At 49.3% G+C, this 11,291-nt stretch overlaps 1 pseudogene; it reads left to right on the forward strand.

Moving 5' to 3' along the window:
* The first annotated feature begins 2,004 nt into the window (after positions 1-2,004).
* Positions 2,005-3,083, forward strand: LOC143663530 (POU domain, class 5, transcription factor 1 pseudogene; annotated as a pseudogene).
* The last annotated feature ends 8,208 nt before the right edge of the window (positions 3,084-11,291 follow it).

Here is an 11,291-nt window from a genome sequence, read left to right on the forward strand (position 1 = left end):
GGCCAAAAAACTGGCAGTGGCTTTCCCACAGCAGCTACTGCCATGAGTCAGGGCCCAGAGGCGGAGGTGGCCAATCGCAGCTCTACCCACACACTCCTGTGTGACCTTGAGCAAGCCACTTTACCTCTCTGAGCTGCCTCCCATCTGTAGCCCGGGGTGGGGTGTGACTGGATGATCTCCAAGCTAACTGCAGTCCTGGACAGTGACTATCTGTTCTGGAAAGCCTTTCCAGGAACATTCTACTTCACCTGGAGCTCACAGTGAAGCAGCCCTCCCCACAGGTGGGAGTGTCTGCTAATGATTTGGTCACTGCTGGGTTCTTGGCAGTAGCCAGATGAGGATATGCCAGGAAGCATCTAGAAGGATTGGTCTTTGAAGTCGGACAGAATGGGCTTTAATGCCACCAAGTCCGAGCCTCATTTTCTCATCAGTAGAATGGGGGCAAAATCACCTACCTCACTACCACCGGGAGTGAATGAGATTCTGAAGATAAATCAAGCACTCAAGAGACCCCAGTTCCCTCCACTACCCCTTTATGGGTCCCTGCACTCTCCACCCCAGCCTGTCTAACCTTGGTCCCCTTAGGGAGCCATGGAGAGTTCTGGGGACCCAGCATGAGAGGAAGAGAAAAAGCATTGCAGATCTAGTGCCTAGGAAAATCGGAGACCAGGTCCCTCACACCTCCCTCTTCTAGGACCCGCCACCTGTGGTCAGGTACCTCCTCCCCCTTCATTCCCTTCCCCTTCCCTGCCCCATAGGCACCCCAGAGTGCCACTGCACCTTTGTGTCCACATTTGGACAACAGTTCCAGCCGGGAAGCCCTCCACGGCTTCCCCACAGCTTCCCCAGGCAGAATCAACCATTCCTTTCCCCAGGAAGTAGGATCTGTCTTTCTTAGGCTCGAGTTTTTATCTTTGTGGCCCACAACAAAACACAGGGTCAAGATCACTGTGAGCTGCAATGTATTTGGAAAGAAGAAAGGAAACTTGGAAGGGAGGGGCAGACCTAAGTCTACATTCAGGCCTGGGCAATCACCAAAAGAATTCTGCCCACTCTGCGCCCAGGCTGTGACGTTCCCTCCGGAAAGGGAGAAGGTGACGTACGGGAGGACGTCTGCAGGCTGGGTGTTATGGACGGAGTCACGTCCTCCACAGAGACATATTCGAGTCCTAACCCCACCCTGCCGATATGAACCCAACTGTAAATAGGATCATGGAATGTCCTGTTCGTTAAGACAAGGCCAAACTGAACCAGGGTGGGCTTCACTCCGATGTGACTGGTATCCTTATAAGAAGAGGACCTTTGGGCACTTTGATAGGAGACAGAAGGAGACAGAGAGCCAGATGATGGAGGCAGAAGCTGAGTTTTATGGATTGTTGGCAAGTGACCGCCAGAACCCTGCAGACTTCAGAGAAATCATGATCCAGCCGATACCTTGATTTTGGACTAAGGGCCTCCAAAACTATGAGACAATAAATTCTGGTTGCTCAAGCCAACCAGTTCGTGGTTCTTTGTTACATCAGCCCTGGCAGCGGGGTATGATTCTACCTCCTCCCACTCTCTTCTTGCCCCACTTCTTGCCCCTATGGTGGCTGTCAGCACCTGTCTCCGTGGTGGTGGACGAGGTGGGGAGGGGCATTGTCTGAGCCTGGGACCCAAGACACACAGGTGCAAGCATCAGCTTTGCTAAAGTCGTGGCGCCCTTGAAACAGTCGTTTCCCTGTGGGGGAGGGGCTCCCCAGTTGATCGTGAGGTCCCCTCTGATGGCAAAATCTTCAGATGTAGAAATTCCAAGATGGCTGGATCTTCATATCCAGAATCCATGGTCTAAAATCGCCCTGCCCAAAATGGCAGAAACCAACTACATTGGCTCTTGAGCACTTGATATGTAGCTAATCCAAATTGTGCCATAAGCATGAAATACACGCCAGGTTTCAGAGGCTTAGTACGAAAATAAATGTGAGCACTCCACCAGGTCCCTGGCTTGGGGCACCTTCCTTCCCCATGGTGGGACACTTGGCTCCGGAATTCGCCTTCTCGCCCCTGCCAAGTGGTGGAGGCAAAGGGGCAGGGGGACCTGAGGTGGGCTAGGTTGACCCTCGGTCCTGGCTGGGCTCCCAAGGCCCTCCCAGTGGGCCAGGCGTTGGGCCAGGGGTTGCGTCGGGTGCTGAGATTTGGGGGAATTTCCCATGCCCCCCACGGTATGAGTTCTCTGCAGGGATGCTATTCTGTGGGCCTCAGGTTGAAGTGGGACTGGCTCCCCAAGGCTGCCTGGAGACCCATCAGCCCGAGGGCGAGGCAGGAGCTGGGGTCGAGACTAACTCTGAAGGGGCCTCCCCCAAGCCCTGCACTGTCACCCCTAGTGTTGCAAAGCTGGACAGGGAGAAGCTGGAGCAAAATCCCAGGACATCAAAGCTCTACAGAAGGAACTCGAGCAGTTTGCCAAGCTCCTCAAGCAGAAGAGGCTCACCCCGGGAGTACACCCAAGCCAATGTGGGGCTCACCCTGGGGCTTCTCTCTGGGAAGGTGTTCAGCCAGACAGCCAGCTGCCGTGTTGAGGCTCTGCAGCTGAGTTTCAAGGACAGGTGTAAGCTGCAGCCCCTGCTACAGAAGTGGGTGGATGAAGCGGACAACAATGAACGTTTTCAGGAGCTGTGCAAAAACGGAGACCTTCCTGCAGCAGGCCAGAAAGAGAAAGCAGACAAGCACTGAGAACCGAGTGAGAGGCCTCCTGGAAAATAAGTTCCTGCCATGTCCAAATCCCACACTGCAGCAGATCAGCCACATTGCCCAGCAGCTGGGGCTGGAGAAGGACGCGGTCCGAGTGCGGTTCTGGAAGCGGCGCCAGAAGGGCGAGCGATCAAGCAGTGACTATTCCCAACAGGAGGGATTTGAGGCAGCTAGGTCTATTTTCCCAGGGGGGGCCGGTGTCCTTTCCTCTGGCACCAGGACCTCAGTTTGGTAGCCCAGGTTATGGGGGCCCTGACTTCACTGCTCTGTACTCCTCTGTCCCTTTCCCTAAAGGTGAAACCTTCGCCGCTGTCCCAGTCGCCAGTCTGGGCTGTCCCACGCCTTCCAGCTGAAGCATCTGACCTTCCCAGGGGACCAGGGTGAGGCGGAGGAAAAGGGAGAAGCTGGAGAAATGGGACCCTGGGATTGTTAACCAGGGCTTTGAAGATTAAGTCCTACATTCACTAAGGAAGGAATTAGGAACACAATGGATGGGGGCAGGGAAATTGGGGGGAAACTGGTTGGAGGGCAGGTGAAATCCAATGATGCTCTTGAGCTTAATCCCACATCACTCATCACTTTGTTCTTAAATAAAGAATCATGGAACACACACACACAAATAAGTGAGCTAATTCATTAATAGCCTTTATATTGACTGCATGTGTAATGATAATATGAGGGTATATGGGTCTAAATAAAATTTATTATTAAAATTAATTCTCTTGTTTCTTTTTACTTCTTTTTTAATGTGTCTACTAGAACATTTACTATTTCTTATGTGACTCATTATACTTCTATTACACAGCCCTGGCTAACAACATGGTGGTCACCCAGTTAAGCCAAGACCTCTGCCCTGGGTGCCAGTTGGCCCTAGGATGCGTACAGGTCTTATCCTCTTCCCTGGAGAGAAGCACCTGACCCTGACACCTTATGAGAAAATGTTGCTTCCTCTCACCAAATAAAAGAGTCCCGAGTCTCCTTTTTCTTTTCGAACACTAGTTTCTGGGAAAGTGAAGAACAGGACCCATTTGTGATGCCGTTCTCGCTCCAGAAGATAAAATTGAGATGTGACCGGGAAATTCCTTTCCAGGCTGGCTTCCAGCCCAGCAAGAGCTGGAAGGTTCCACCCAGAGGAAAGCCCCAGCTGCCTGGCCCTGCCTGGCCCGACCCTGTGCCCAAGTCTGAGCCAGGCTGGGAGGTACCCGAGCTGCCACAGACAGGCCCCCACCCCAGCCCCCAATCCCACGGACCCCAGGACAGCACCAGACTGGGCACCAAGGGGTACGGGACTCTCCCCCAAGGAATTTACACACCAGCCAAAGAGGTGGCTCACACCGCAGGGTAACAGGAGATGCTCACATGCACGGCATGCCCCACCTGCTGGGAAGTGGCTGATCTTTAGGAAGATACAGGAGAGATGGCAGGGCTTCTCCCTGCCCACCTCCACCAATAGTCCTCTGGACATTTTGAGAACAAAATGGAGATGAGGGCACCGCGGTTAATAGTGAAAACTTAGCAGCCTTTCAGGAATAAGTTTAAAGCCCACTTCTGCCAGTTGTTTGCTGTATGGCCTTGACCTGTCACACGTTCCGGGCCACAGTACCCATGTGGCACAGTGGTTGTAAGAATTCAGTGAGATAATGCATGTCGAGTGCTTAGCTCAGTGCCAGACAGGAAGGGCTCAACAAACACCAGCCGCTGTCACTATTAGTAACAACTGCATCCTTCCTATGCAGATACTTCTTTTCCTGACGAAAGCCAACCAAATGAGTGCTGCCACAGGGGACATCTCGGGGGCCTTAAGAACCAGTCAGTAGCGCGCGATTTGGCTAGAAAGGGGTTTTGCTGCTTGTCTGGTTCAGTGGTTCATAAAGACCAGGCACACCTCTCTGATGGTTCGACCAGGTCCCCACAGCCTCTCTGACTGGTGAGCTTCAGCTGATGAGGTCCCTGAGCAGGGCAGACAGAACTGGTAACATTGCATCTCCATGGAGGGAGCCGGGAAGCTAGGGCACCAGGTGGGAGGGAGATTTTCACTGTTAGGTACCCTTGAACCATGAGAATTTATTGCCTATTCAAAAATTAAATTGAACTTGAATTTTGAAAATGAAAATGACCCCTCTGCTGTCAGATGCCAGGGTAGAAGTGATTGTAATAAATTTGGGCTCATGGCCTTGGGAAGACAATGACCTGGGACAGAGGACCTGTGTGCTAGCTGTCCTTGGGACTGAGTGGTGACTTGCCAGCACAGAAAGGTCCCATGATGGGCAGGGGCTCTGGTAAGGCCAGAGGAGACCTCTGATGGTGACAAGACGGACCTGGGGGCTCAGGGCCTTGAGATCCCATGATGGGGAGGGGGACTGACCAGAGAGTGGTGGGGATCATCCTCAGGTTACTTTGTGTACAGGGCTCATGAGTGAGTGAGAATGTGTTGGGTCTGTACATGAACCTGCCATGTGCTCTTGGGAGGTCAGGTCTGGGCCTGGGGCACTGGTCACAGCTCAGCCCCAGATGCTATGTGACTGGCTATCATCTCTGGTTTTGAGGTCCTTGGGTCCTGGGTAGGGGCTCCCTCTTGCCCAGGACACCTTCCCTAGTCCAGTGCTTCTCTGCAGATTAATCAGTGACCCTCAGGGCAATACCAGGCTTAGGTCAAGCTTAGGCTTTCTGTTGAGGGGCAGGCCTGGGGCTGCCTGGCAGGGAGGCCTTGTGGCCAGGGCAGGGGGGATAGGGACAGGGGTCCAGTAGGACTGTGTTGAGAGCATGGCAAGTATGTCCGCTAATGACTGGGACAGTGCTGGGACTGGAGAAAGAAAAGGTGACATGAGGTCTTCTTTAGGCTGGGGGTGACTTGTTGTAAGAGTTGATGGTTCTGGGGATTTCCCTCTTTGAAGCCTCTCTTTCTATACCTTTGCCAGGACACATCTGGGTTTCTGGGCTTGGGATGGTGAGGAAGGAGAGAGAAGGGTATCGACATGTACCCAGTGCATGGACAATGTTCTTCTAGTTCCTTGGGACCCTCAACCCTAGGTTTCTCAGCATCTCTTTGAGCGTTTCTTCTCGTTTCCCAAGTGCCTGGACTGGCTACGACTAGTGTCCTCTTTCTGACTGCTCCTGAGAAGAGCAGAAGGTTTCACAGAAGGTACAGAGCCCAAAGCATATGGATCCCAGGGACTTCCCTCTGCCACCCCCACCCAACAACCCCATTGGAGAAGGGAGAAGGGATTTTACCTCCAAGGACACTGAGGCCCTGAGTTATTTCCCTTCCCCTTCCTGACCAGGTCTTTTTTTCAGCACTGAGTGTTGCAGGGGGAACCCAGAACTACCTCATTTCACCGCTTGGGTGGAGCCCAGCCCTATCCCATTGTCCCATGGGGGGACTGTGGGGACAAGCTCTCAGCAGGTCACAGCCCTTGGAAACCACTGGGAGCTCCTGGAAGGCAGAGACTGTGTCTGACCCATCCCGGTGTCCGATGCCCAGCCCGGATGGACACAGGCATTTTTATACCGTCGAATGGGGCAGTTCAGCTGGTTCAGATAACAGCCCCCTAACAACTTTCTCTCCTGGCTGCCCCCACATCATCCTGGCCTGTCCATTGCTATTCCTGCAGCTCCCCTTCCTGGGTTTTTTCCATCTACCGGACAGCTGTTGGGGAGGGGTGTTTCCAATCAAGGGACGAAGTGCCTGGAGAACCGCAGAAGCTGGTTTTCCTTAATGCCTCACAGTTCACGTGGAATGAAATATTGTGAAGGGTATCCCTTCCATTCCCCTCAATATTGTCACCAACAGCTGAATTTTCAGCAATAACAGGAATTTTTCAGAAGTCCCAGCTCCACTTCATGTTATCCCAGCAATTACAGACTTTCAAAGGGCCATACTCACTCAAGAGAATTATCACGTTACCAAGTAATCACGTAGACTTTTTCTGCCTAATTTTTCTACCTTTAGCTAGTTTTAACATGTGCTTTTTTATTATGTTAATATCACTTTGTCACAGTTCTTCCTTGAGAAAAAAACAATTGTTTGTTCTGAAATAATGTCCATTTGGAGTTGGGGGGTGTTAAAATGACCTTCCTTTTATGAAATGGTGAAGTACCTGGTAGGTTTTTTGGTTTGGTTTGGTTTGACTTGATTTGATTTGGTTTGCTTTGGTTTGGTTAGCTGCTTAAGTTGTTTTCTAAACCCTTACTTGGCAAAATAAAAAATTGGCAAATTTATGTCAATTCCTAAAATTTGGTAGAGAAGATTTCCTGGTTCGAGGATCTGGGACCCACTGCCCTAGTCCAACCTCTTGCTGATTCACTGTTTTTCACTTGTCCTACATAGGAATGTTCTCTCAGAGATACGGACCAGGGAATCCTGGGTCCCCCAATCAAGTTTCTCCCCCACCTGCTGAAAACGTGGTGCCCACACTTCCACAGGTTACCACCCCACTCTCAGGCACCTCTGACTCTGAAGAAGCTCCTTCTATTGAAGTGAAACCCACTTTCCACTGCTCTGGATTCATTTTTAGAGGTCACCCAGAACCTTCCGTCCTCACTGCCTAGTGACAACCGTTTACAGATCTAAAGGCAGTGCGACTAAGGGCCCTGAGAGATATCCCCGCTTTGGGTTAAGCATGCCAGCGCCTTCTCTGGAGTACTTCCACCCTGCCCACTCCTCAAGAAGCAGTCTCGAGAGGTGGTGAAGGCTGTGGGCTCTGGAGTCAGAAGAAATTGGTATGGATCCCGGCTGCACCTCTTCCTAGCTGTGTGACCTGGGACAAGTTACTTCACCTGTGTCTGCCTCAGCTACCAATGTCCCCACTTCAAAGCAGAGCTGACAGTGACTCTGATAGGACTGTTGGGTTGTGAGGATGAAGTCAGTTAACATGTATTAAGCCTTAGAACGGTGTGCTTGGCACATCCTTGTACTCAGTGTGTCAGCTAGCACGTGTATTCTGACCCTGCCCTCCCAGCCCCATCGCCAGTTGATCGGTCCAGCGAAGGTACCAATGACCTAAGCTGGGCTAATGAGTCTTTTCCCAGGGATTTTTAGAGAAAGGAGTCAGTTGCTCTCTATTAGTTGCCGCCATGAGGTATAAAACTCAGCCATGCTTACAACAACCATGAAGAAAATCAGTGTGCTGTGAAACAGAGGGAAATCAACGTACAGAAAGAAGTAAAGGCAAGTGTTCTAGTTTGCTAGCTGCCAGAATGCAATATACCAGAAACGGAATTGCTTTTAAAAAGGGGAATTTAATAAGTTGCTTGTTTACAGTTCTAAGGCCCAGAAAATGTCCCAGTTAAAACAAGTCTATAGATATGTCCAATCAAAGGCATCCAGGGAAAGATACCTTGGTTCAAGAAGGCCGATGAAGTTCAGGGTTTCTCCCTCAAGTGAGAAGGTACATGGTGAACACAGTCAGGGCTTCTCTCTTGGCTGGAAGGGCACATGGCGAACATGGCGTCATCTGCTAGCTTTCCCTCCTGGCTTCCTGTTTCATGAAGCTCCCCAGGAGGTTCCTTCTTCATCTCCAAAGGTCGCTGGCTGGTGAACTCTGCTTCGTGGAGCTGCAGCATTCTCTGCTCTCACTGAATCTCCCATTCTCCAAAATGTTTCCTCTTTTATAGGACTCCAATCAAGACCCACCCAAATGGGTGGAGACACATCACCCCTAATCCAGTTCAACAATCACTCTGGATTGGGTTACATCTCCAGGGAGATGATCTAATTACATACAGTATTGAATAGGGATTATTCTGCCTTTACGAAATGGGATTTTGATTAAAACATGGCTTTTCTAGGGGACATACATCCTTTCAAACAAGTACAGCAAGAGACACAGAGACACAGAGCAACTGGTTCCAGTTGCTCTACCAGATCTACCCCAGCCCTTCCTATAATTTCATCGTTCGTATCAGTTAACATTTGCTGTGCAACAACCACCTCAACTCTTAGGATTTAAGATATTGGTTCATGATTCTATGTGTTGTAATTCAGACTGGACTCAGTTGGTAATTCTTCTGCTGATTTCTCCTGAGCTCGTTCGAGCAATTGCAGTCAGCTGGCAGCTTGAACAGGGCTGGATGGTCTAGAATGGACTGAAGGTAACCTAGCATTTACTGAATGACTGGCATACACCAGACACAATTTTCTGAGCTTCTGCCTTGTGTTAGATCAGTGTTGGAAATGTTAGATATGTTATCTCATTTAAGCATCCTTATTATTTTATCAGACAGTTGTTATTATTACCATCTTTACTTTGCAGATGAGGAAACTGAGGCTCAAGAGGTAGAAAAACTTGCCTGAGATTTCAAGACCCAGAGGGGCAGAGCTGGAATTCAAGCCAAAGTCTCCCGTCTTCAGACCTTGCGCTGTACCATCCTGGGCCTTCCCACATCCAAGTGTAAAACTTGGTCCCACACTCATGCTGCTGACAGTGTGGGCAAGGAGACTGAGTGGACAGAACATCTGATAGTCTGAGATTCAGTGCCATTCATTCAGCAGTGTCCCCCATGCCTCTTCTGTGCTAGGCATCGTGTTAGATCCCAGGCATGAGGAAATGACTCAGACACAGGATGCCGTAGCAGCATCGTGGAGGAGGAAATGATTAATCCTGCATGGTTTGAGCTCAGCGTTGGCTCACTTAGCCTGATTATTAAGGGATGGATGATGCTGGTGAGAGAATGCAGTTCAGCACAAACTCCCCTACCCAAAGATGTGTAGGGTCTCGGTGTCCTGTGTTACATAGATATCAGAGGTCAAGTCATCACTGAGGGATGGGTCAAGGGCTCTTGGGTCATCCTCTGAGCTGGGCCATGAAGCTGGGCACAAGCCATTTGCTCAGGGGGCATCTGTGGATGCCAGGTGGGAAGTGTCCGTTTCCAGGGTGTGCCATCCCTGCCATTTTCTGAGACTGTTCAGAAGATCCACAGCCCCACAGAAGTATTTTATTCCAGCCCAGTGCAGTATCCACATGCCCACCCTGTCCCCAGTGGGCAGACATGAGCTTATGTGTTTTAGTCTGTTAATTGCTGTCAGAATGCGATAAATCAGAAATGGAACAACTTTTAAAAAGGGAATTTATTGAGTTATAAGCTTACAATTTAAGGCTTTTAAAATGTCCAAAGTAAGACATCCAGAGAAAAGCACCTTGACTGGAGGAAATCCAATGTCTGTCACATGGGAAGGCATGTGGCTGGTGTCTGCTGGTCCAGTTCCATTGCTTCCACTTTCTGGTGCCAGTGGTTTCATCTCAAAGAGTCTGTGGCCTTCACTTAGCTCCTCTGGGACATCTCTGGGTCCTGGCTCGCTTAGCATTTCCTGGGAAGGCACATGGCAATGTCTGCTGGGCTCTGCATCTCCAAACATCCGTGTCTGGGTGTCTGCCCTCCTGTCAGCACTTCAAGCATCTTTAAATGTCTGCGTCTCTGTCAGCTCTGACGTAACTATGTTTGTCAAAAATGTCTCCCCTTTCAAAGATCTCCAGTAAACTAATCAAGACCCACCTTAAATGGGTAGAGTCACATCCTCATCTAATGAAAAGGTCACACCCACAATCAAGTGGGTCAGTCTCCATGAAAACAATCTAATCAAAGGTTTCCACCCTACAATATTGAATCAGGATTAAAGGACATGGCTTTTCTGGGGGTATTTTCACTTTCTAAATAGTGAAATAGCCTGGGAAGGCATCTGATCTTTGTAAGGAGCTAGACTTAGCTGTGAAGTCGAGATCCATCAGTTTCTGGATGTGGTCCCACAAGCTGGTGATTTATCCTTCCTTTGTATCACCTGTGAAAAGGGGATAAAATTCTCCCATCTTAGCCACGATGCTTTTGTTTTTTTTTTTATCACATAGTTGTATATTCATCATCATGATCATTTCTTAAAACAATTGCATCAATTCAGAAAAAGAAATAAAAAGACAACAGGAAAAAAAGTTGTACATATCATATCCCTTACCCCTCCCATTCATTGATCACTAGCATTTCAAATCTACTAAATTTATTTTGACATTTGTTCCCCCATTACTAATTTATTTTTAATCCATATGTTTTACTCATCTGTCTATAAGGTGATAAAAGAAGCATCAAACACAAGGTTTTCACAATCAAGCAGTCATGTTGTAAAAGCTATATCGTTATACAATCATCTTCAAGAAACATGGCTACATGGAACACAGCTCTACATTTTCAGGCAGTTCCCTCCAGCCTCTCTGTTGTGCCTTAACTAAAAAGGTGATATCTATTTAATGCATAAGAATAACCTCCAGGATAGCCTCTCGACTCTGTTTGGAATCTCTCAGCCATCAACACTTTATTTTGTCTCATTTCGCTCTTTCCCCTTTTGATCGAGAAGGTTTTCTCAATCCCTTCGTGCTGAGTCCCAGCTCATTATAGGACTTCTCTCCCACATTGCCAAGAAGGTCCACACCCGTGGGAGTCATGTCCCAGGTATACAGGGGGAGGGCAGTGAGTTTGTTTTTTGTGTTGGCTGGAGAGAAAGGCCACATCTGAGCAACAAAAGAGGTTCTCTTGGGGGTGACTCTTAGGCCTAATTTTAAGTAGGCTTAGCCTAT

Source organism: Tamandua tetradactyla, chromosome 2 (genome assembly GCF_023851605.1).
Source record: "Tamandua tetradactyla isolate mTamTet1 chromosome 2, mTamTet1.pri, whole genome shotgun sequence".
In the NCBI taxonomy this organism is placed as follows: domain Eukaryota; kingdom Metazoa; phylum Chordata; class Mammalia; order Pilosa; family Myrmecophagidae; genus Tamandua; species Tamandua tetradactyla.